Here is a 9412-nt window from a genome sequence, read left to right as displayed (position 1 = left end):
TCACAAGATTTAAAATTAGTGGCATTACAGCCAGGCATTGGCATAAGGCCCCTGGTTCCTTTGCCTTCATTTCCTTCCATTGGTAAAATGGGGAAAATAACATTTGGCTGTACTAGGAATTGTTCAGTACATGAAGTTGTACAAATGGTTTGGGTATCAGATGTTACATAAATTTTAAAAATGCTACTATTAATATCCTACAGAAAAGGCATATATCCTAGTTCCCACTAGATAACAGCCCTTAAGGAACAGGTCCTGAATAAATATAGATTTTGTATATTTTTGTTTGAAGATGCTCTCCTATTGACACTCTTGCAAATACAATGGAAGCCTTTATCCTGACTTAGTGTAAAAAAGAGGGCTGAAAGTGGCTTACATTGAGATCAAATTATACTTACAATGCTAAACCTCAGAAACTCAAAATCATAACAATGTCAGCCCTCCCAGGTAAGTCAGACAGAATGCATGACTAGATGAGCTAAACCTACTTTATTGTAAGGCTGCGTTAATAGAATCTCACAAGTCTGAAGGTACAAACTTCCCATTACTACTTTTAACTATCTGATTAATTAGGGCGGGTCTTTCCCAAATTTCTTTCTCTGACCATTCAGTGACTTCAGGCTCCTCCTTTTCTTGTCTGATTATTGCCTAGTCATGATCTCTTTTCCTCATCTCCCAATTCCTTATTCTTTTACAAGAATAGGTGGGGTAGGTGAAAAACAGAATCCAAAAGATTTCATAGCAAATCAGCATAGATATTATAACCCTTTCTGAATGGTCAAATGACAACAGTTTTTCTTTGGCAAGACTTGGAAGCAGTCACCAATAACTGCATGTCACATGGTCCCATTGTCTTAAAATCTGGGTGGGTTGCTTTGGGAAAATGTGTCTGATTATTGGGTCATATTTTATTTATTTATTTTCAGCTTGCCTTTGTTATTTTTATAAATAACACAAAGAAGTCAACATACCTAATATTCCTTCCTCCTCCTATTTTCCCCACAATGACAACTCTGTAAGGGGGTTTGGCCTGAGAGAGAGTGACTGGTCCAAAGTCACCCAACTGGCTTTCATGTCAAGGGTGGGACTAGAACTCACAGTGTCTCAGTTTTTAGCCTGGTACCTTAACCACCGTACCCTACCAAATGTGACTGAACTATAGCTTCCATCATCCCCATTGACCATGTTAACTGGGATCACGAGGAATGCTCATTTTTCTCCATCTGATGTAGGGTTTTATTTTGATATGTGTCCAGTCACAACTATTTGAATAAGGAAATCAAATTGTAAACATCTGTAGAAAATGACAATAGAAAGGGTAGAGTGACAAATAAACATCATATTGTTGTAACACAATGTCCTTTATATCATTGAATGTGACATTATAATGTCATTTTGGCCTTTTGGTATCATCATAGTTAGGAATAAATGCCTGTGATTTAGATATACCTTAGGTCACTAATCTGGATATAATCTTTTGGGGTAGGTTGGATTTCAGAGAACCTTTTTTCAGAACTATATAGAATTACTTGAGATAGTCAACTATGAAAAATTAAACAAACAAACAAACAAAAATAAATAAATAAATATAAATAAAGCAACATCAAAGCTTTTAAAGTATGGCAAATACTATATAAATAAGCATGTGTCAGGTTTCAAATCTTTTGGAAATGTGCAGCTTTGTCAATGCAATCTTGGACCAAAAACTTAGGTATTCACATTCAAATTCAAGCTACAGTGCTGAATATTTAAACAAAGGATAATCATCTAATCAAGCACAGGCTGATGTCCTTTCCAGGATTGAGAACATTTCTCTCTTGTCTGGATTAACCTTTGATTTGTTTGCTCTTTTCCTGTTCACTACCAGCATTTAGCTGCTGATCTTAAACTCTGTCAATTTCCCTTAATGTAGATGAAAAGGAAAGTTATTAGTGCCAAAATACAACATACCAAATGGCTTTTCATCATGGTTGCCTTGCCTTGTTTAGCCCTACAGAAAGTTATCCCTTCATCATATTGAGGCAGCCAGTTTAACATGCTGACCTCCAGTCTGGAAAGCAACATTAAATATGCTTGCACAGGTTTGCTCTCTCTGTACTATGTACAGTCTGCCTATACTCTGCCTTGGTGACAAGGCCAATGAAAGGTTCACCACTAACAGTTTATTACAGGGCAAGTTCAGGTGCAGTGATTGATGGGATTCCCTGCTTGGGGGTGGGAGGTGGGGATGGGGAGAACACCGCAATTGCTCTTCCTAAAGTCTATGGTAGAAGGCTCAAGGAAGTGAGTTTCAACAGGACTAAAAGGAAATATGTTTCAACAGAGTTTCAATGATAGGTTTAGCTTTCTATAGAATCTGATCTGTACCTCCCTGGAGTGAGGTGGAGGGAAGACTTTCCATTCTTGTTTCACTAGGAAGCACCTATTGATCCATGAACACTGGCTGCAGCCTCCATCAGCCTATACTCTATGTGTGTGTATGTGCCTCAGTAGCACAGAAGATCTTTTGGTTTAGTGGGAAACTCTATCCTGTGAGATTATTGACTCATCTGCTAGCATACTGTGCAGATGATCTGAGAGGAGCTGGTTTTCTTTCTCAGATCCCCTGCACCACATACTGTTCTGTATTGCCTTCCAATATCCTGCCAGTAGCCTGTGAGAAATCTGGAATGGAGACTCTGCCCTCCCTGGCCAAGTGCTGATAGGTAGCCAAAGAGAAGTAGGTAGATACCCAAGTCAGAGAACTGACAACTGTTAAGAGGCACCACGGAAAANGTGGGAATCAGCCAGTTCGCACCACTGCGGCAGAACCAGTAGCTAATTTTTTGTTGCCCAGGCCCAGAATGGACTTCCCGAAGCGGCATCCACACAGATAACTGGTTGTTCACATATTTGAATCCCACCATTGCCACAGTCACATGCAAACATTAGTATTTAAAAGGATAATCACCAATATAACTTAGCTCCTAATCCCCATTTTTAATGAAAAATAGAAATCTATTCACAATAGCCTAAGGATTTGCTAACAGAACCTTAGGTTTTCCTAAATCTAATCAAATTATTCCTTGAAATGAACAAAAAATAAAACAGCAAGAGCTTATCTTGCTATTTTGGTCTTCAAGAAAAGATATTTTGCAGATAGAAACAATTAGATAATTGTTCTATGGGATAAGGGGATGAGTGAAGAGATGGTTCTCTGTTTAAAAAGCAAGAGATTGAGCTATGACAGATGGTGTTATTCTGGAAAAGAAATTTAGTTTTAATTAAGGTTTTAATAGTGTGAACCAGATGTTCATCATGTACTTTATCTTTGGAAAGAGTTGGGAGAATGCCAGGAAAATACATGTACGCCTCACAGGTTTTGCTTCAACTAGGAATCTCTCCAAAACTATCTGTTGTTATTTATGTGAATGAAAATAACATTCCAGCAAAGTAAAAAAATATCACACTAGCTGGATATCCAAATATTCATGGAAAATATACTAGCATTTGTTATCTAATAATGGTCCTCTGGCATGAGTAAATCTCATCTTTCAATATCAGCTAAACTACTCTTAGAGATAAGAGATAACCTTAAATGCTATGTGACCAAGCCAAGTAAGATATATAATGCATTAAGTTGGGGGGGAAAATCTACTCCTGTCTTCGAGTGTCCTTTTTCCTACTACTCCCTCTGATTTTTAATACAAAACATATAAAGTTAATCAATAAATATATGATAAGAAGTTGGTTCCTGTATCCACATTTACAACAGGTAACTCTATATTGTAGCAACAGATGGTAGCAGACATGCATTATTTCTTAACAACTATCTGGTTCCTGTTGTTCAGAGACAAAAGACTATAATATTTATATGAGGGTATAAAGCTTTCTGTATAAAGACAGTCAAGCATGAATGAATAAATTACAAATATGCAACAGAATTCAACATTTTAGAAAAAATGAGGTGTACATAGGACCACCATACAGGTACAATTGGAATCACAACTGGGACTAGAATTTCCATCACTAAGCAATGTGGTCATTAAGTGACTCGTGATCATTTTTTTGCATGGTTGTTAAGTGGATTCCAAGGTAATTAACTGAATCTGGCTTCTCCCATTGACTTTGCTTGTTGGAAGCTGGGTGGGAAGGTCACAAATGGTGATTGAATGTCCTGGGACGCTGCAACCATTGTAAATATATGCCAGTTGTCAAGCGCCCGAGTTGTGAGCTTATGAGTGCAGGAATGCAGCGATGGTCATACATACAAGGACCAGTCATGAGTCGCTTCTCAGCAAGGTGGTAACATCAAATGGTCACTAAACAAATGGTTGGAAGTCAGGGATATTACTACTGTACAGAAATAAAGTCAACGTCAGTTGATCTGAAAAGTGCCTGGATCACTATATATTGCATGTACTTCTGAGTTGGTGAAATGCAGGTAGAAATATGTTGGTTTTCAATATAGACTCCATATTAGAGATTCCACTATACAAAAGTGTGAGCATGACTGGAATAAAATTCGGCAATGGTTACACTTGAGGGACCCATAATGTCTCACCAATAAGAAACTAGTATAGAAGAAATACAAGGATTCTGTGGAATGCAGTTTGGGAAGCATTGCATTAAGAGGTTTCATTTATAAAAGAGAACAAATTATAAAACAAAAATATGAAAAAGTGAATGAGTTGAGAGAAAGGGGAAGTGTGAGAAAGTCATGGCCAGATGAAGTGGATGAGATCTTCAACAAGAAAGAGTCAAGTTGAAAGAAAAGATAGTATATGAAGTATGGATGTGATGGAAGCAAAGATAGTTTACAATACTGTTTTTCAACCTTATCAATTTTCAAGATATGTGGATTGGGGAATTCTGGGAATTGAAATCTGTTGCTGAAGTTGAGAAACACTGGTTCATAAGAGTGAAAGCATAGGCACTATTACAGTGAATAATTTTAGTGTAAATGAGATATAGTTGTATTTTTTCTTTCCATATATCATGCCTTTAATTTCTCATACTATTCCTTAATTGTTTTCCCCACTTTGCATATCATCACTTGCACAAAAGGGAAACAGATGATGTGTATAGAGGGATGTATTCGGACTGCATAGAGAATCTATTCATAATCTGCTGCTCATCTCTGCAGACATTACTTTGCCAACGTTAGGCACTCTCTGCCCAAATATCTGGGAAATGGCCAGAAGATGCAGCTGCCTTCTGTTCTCTGTTCATGATTCATATGGAAAAATCAGGCTGTAATCCTACTGCAATTCATGTTTGCATGGGTTTGGGCCTATTTCACAAAGCTGAGTTTCAGTCTGATTTTGGTTAAATAGGATAAATAAATTAAATGGAACACAGAACATAGAAGACAGAAAAACAGAGTTGAAAGGGACCTTGGAAGTCTTCTAGTCCAACCCCTGCTGAATCAGATCTCATAGCATTCCAGACAAATGATTGTACAATCTTTTCTTGAACTTCCAATGATGGAGCATCCACAATTTCTGGAGACAAGTCATTCCACTGATTAATTTTTCTCACTGTCAGGAAATTTCTCCTTAGTTCTAGGTTGGAACTCTCTTTAATGCTCTTCCACCCATTACTTCTTGCCCGGCCCTCAAGTGCTTTGGAGAATTGGTTGACCTCCTCTTCTCTGTGACAGCCCCTCAAGTACTGGAAGATTGCTATCATGTCACTTTTAATCCTTCTTTTCATTAGACTAGACATGCCTAGTATCCTCAACCAGTCACCACATGGTTTTGTCTCCAGACCCTTTATCATCTTTGTTGCTCTTCTCAGCATCTTTTTTGTATCATGGTGATCAGAATAGGACGCAATATTCCAAGTGTGTTTTAAACAGTGCAGTATAAAGCGGTACTATCACTTCAAATGGTCTTGATACTATCCCTCTGTTGAAGGCATCTAGAATGGCAAATGCTTTTTTAGTAGCTGCAGCTCACTGCTGGCTCATATTTAAGTGGTGATCCACTAGATCCCTCTCACAGTTACTACTCTTGAGCCAGGTACCATCTATTCTATACCTGTTCATTTGGTTTGCAGTTGGTTAGCCAGTTATGAATCCATCTGGTAGCGGTACTGTCTATCCCACATTTTTCTACCTTACCAAGAAGTAGGCTGTGGTCTACTTTATCAAATTCCTTATTAAAGTCTAAGTAAACAATGTCCATAGCATTTCCCCGATCCACTAATTATTCACTTTGTCAAAGAAGACAGTAAGGTTTGTCTGGCACAATCAGTTTTTAATAGCAATAGTAATTGCACTTCTTATGTACCACTCCATAGTGCTTTATAACACTCTTTGAGTGGTTTAACAAACCCATGCTGGTTTCTAGTGATCACTTTGCTCATTTCTAAGTGCTCCCAAATCTACTGTTTGATTATCTTTTGCAGGATTTTCCCAGGTATTGATGTCAGGCTAATTGGTCTGTAGTTTCCTGGACATACTCCCCCCTCCACCCACTTTTGAAGATTGGAACAACATCAGCTCTTTTCCAGTTCCCTGGTAGTTCCTTGTGGCCCAAGAGCCCTGAAAGATTTTGTTCAGTGGTTCTGAGATCACATCTGTCAATGTTATTTTAGATGTTAAATTCATCTTTTCATCCAGGTGTAATGCATGAACGGGGAGGAAATTTTATTGAATGGTTTAAATTGATCATAATGTTAATTTCTTAATTTTGAATGATAGATTTTTCCTCTTAGTTTTTTTTCTGTGCACTAGTTTGAAATGTTTCAACATATGGGTGCAATACAGAAATACATTAAGTACATGTATTGCGTAAATAAGAAATAGTCTTTTCCCTAGAATCTATCTATCCTTTTTTTTTGGTATTTATCTTTGTAGGAAATGACCAGATTGAGTCGAGGGAGGGGTCAAGCACATCATCAGTTTGGAACCTCTTGGTGCCCACAAGAGATCTAAGTCCGGCACTCCTTGAATTCCATTCAAGAGTCCATTGATTCTTATCTACTGACAATTTGCCTTGGCTATTTAGTAGTTCATATTCTTGTTGAGAAACAGTATGGAATGAATGTGTACTCATTTGAATAACCCTGGTGGCTGATTTCTTGTGAATGACAATCTTATTTTAAATAAAGGACCAGGCAGCATTTGCTGCCAAAGAAGACACTCTTATGATGAAATGTTTCTCTTTGCTTCTCAGATTTTTAGAGATGTTGCCACATGCAAACATTTCCTTTTTCAACCAAAGTCAGGTTTGAACTTAGAGCAAGCAAACACAAAAAAAGCAATATTTCCATTACATTCCAGTATGCTGTTTTCAGAGGGTAACACTCTTAAATCAGAAATCACAGCTGCCAATGCTATCTGAGTCATCCCGTAGCTTCTGTCCTGCTATGTTTTCCATCCCTTGAGCCAAAATCAATAGGTTTAACATTTGTATTTCATCACACAAGCTTGGAAATGTCAATGTTTCAGGACAGAAAGGTCCTTGCATCTTAGATCTTGCCACAGTTAGCTGTGGCAATTGTACATGGCTGATATAAAATCTGGCCTTTGAGCAGCAAAGGGTAAATGGACATTCTGGTCATAACATTAAATGGCGCTTTGAGAGAATTGGCTGTTCCATAGCTAAAGTATGCCTGAAATGGTATTTGGATCTTGAAGACTCAAATAGGGAACAACCTACGTAATTCATTTTCTCCCATCCATGCATTACAAGAGTTACTGTATATCTGGTCATACTGGCTTGTGATGAAGTGGAATATAATTCAATATATCTGGAAGACGAAGGTTGGGAAGGCTGGTATAACAGATCACCAATAAAATTTCATTATTTGTATCCCACCTTGTTTATTTTTTTAGAAATAACTCAAGGCAATAAGCACAAGCAACACACTTTCCTCCTCCATTTATCTGTCTATGAAGCCAAAGCTAGTAATAGTGGGTGGATGGGTAAAATTGTGCTCTTGCTCTCATTTGCCCCTTTCTGCCCTAATGGTATACTGAGGTTGTTCTGAAGGTCCAAATTAGTTACATATATGGAACTATTGAAATTAGACATATAGCTTTGATACCTATTTTTGCAACTCACTGTGCTCACCAAGTATGCATTGGCAAAATTTAGAAGCAAACAGCAATTTTCTGTTGTTTTTAAGAAGGAGAGAAAATCAAGTAAGTCTGTACCACCTGTCAAACCTTTCCCTAAATGTTGAAACTGTACCTGACTTGATAGAAAATGAACCCATTATTTTACAACTTCCTGCTCTGATTACATCATTCTATGACTTCTGTAATTGTCGGCCACTGATTTTTTAAAAAATATAGTCTAACCTTTGATTGAAACAAAACCAAAGCAGAAGATAAAAACCTCACCCTTTTAATTATATTTCTGGTATGTTTTTGTAATTATTGATATCTCAAAAAGAGGAATTAACAGCATGGATGCTATATCTGGTTCAGCACCTGTCTAAAATGAGTTTCTTTCTAAACTGATTTTTTTCTGTTTATTAACCTCTTTCCAAAAGGCATCACTTTCCCCTATTTTAGTATGGTGAGTCACTTCTTACAAATAGGATTTTCATACATGCCTAGTCATTAAAAATGTTGATAATTAGATCAGAGTTGAAACTAAATAGAGCTCACAAGAGTCTATGAACCACACATTACAGATACAGTTATTAAATATTTCTCTGAATAAGTGCAAACATCACTGGGTAAATATTTGCACAGGGCAGAAGTTCTAGATTTGGATTTGTAACTAAGTTGTCAGTGATCTAGAGGACATGGCTGGTCTATCAGTTATTTTCCCCCTTTGGAGCTGCTAGATCTATTTTTTAGTTATCAATTCATTTGGGACCCTAAACTGCCATTTCAGTGCTCTGAAAAGAATGGAGTCTTATTTTGCCTTTTTCTATTGCATCTTTTCTTGGGTTGATCCTGCTACTTTAACATGACCTTATGGCATGATAGGATGTTGAAATTCTTGTCTTTATTTTATGGCATGCATAAATGAAATGGTTGAGTTTTCTTGTTCATCAAGACAAGTTTTTTCTTCTTCTTCTTTGAGGTATACTGGCTTTCCTAATTAGCAGCTTGGCAACTCCTACTTTAATAAAATATGATGATCATTACCATCATAAAAAGAAAACACAGAGAAGTATACCTATCTCTTCTCTTATGTTTAATAAAATACTTCTTTTCTGCTCCCAGAAAGGTTATTTTCCTTTCCCACTCTTCATCCTGCTGCCCCACCTCCTTTATTGATATTCTTCCATTTCTTTCTACAACTACAAAATCCTGCTCAGATCAAAGTCCTTGTGACCCTGTGAGCTTGCACAGCGTTTTTGTTTTCACACTGGATGATGACCAGCTGGAACATATTAAGAAAAATGTAATGGGAACACATTTCATTACTGTTGCAATTCAGAATGTTAATAGAATACCAGAATAAAC

This window comes from Protobothrops mucrosquamatus, unplaced genomic scaffold (genome assembly GCF_001527695.2).
Source record: "Protobothrops mucrosquamatus isolate PMUCROS unplaced genomic scaffold, P.Mucros_1.0 scaffold_69, whole genome shotgun sequence".
In the NCBI taxonomy this organism is placed as follows: Eukaryota; Metazoa; Chordata; class Lepidosauria; order Squamata; family Viperidae; genus Protobothrops; species Protobothrops mucrosquamatus.
Note: the sequence above shows the minus strand (reverse complement) of the source record.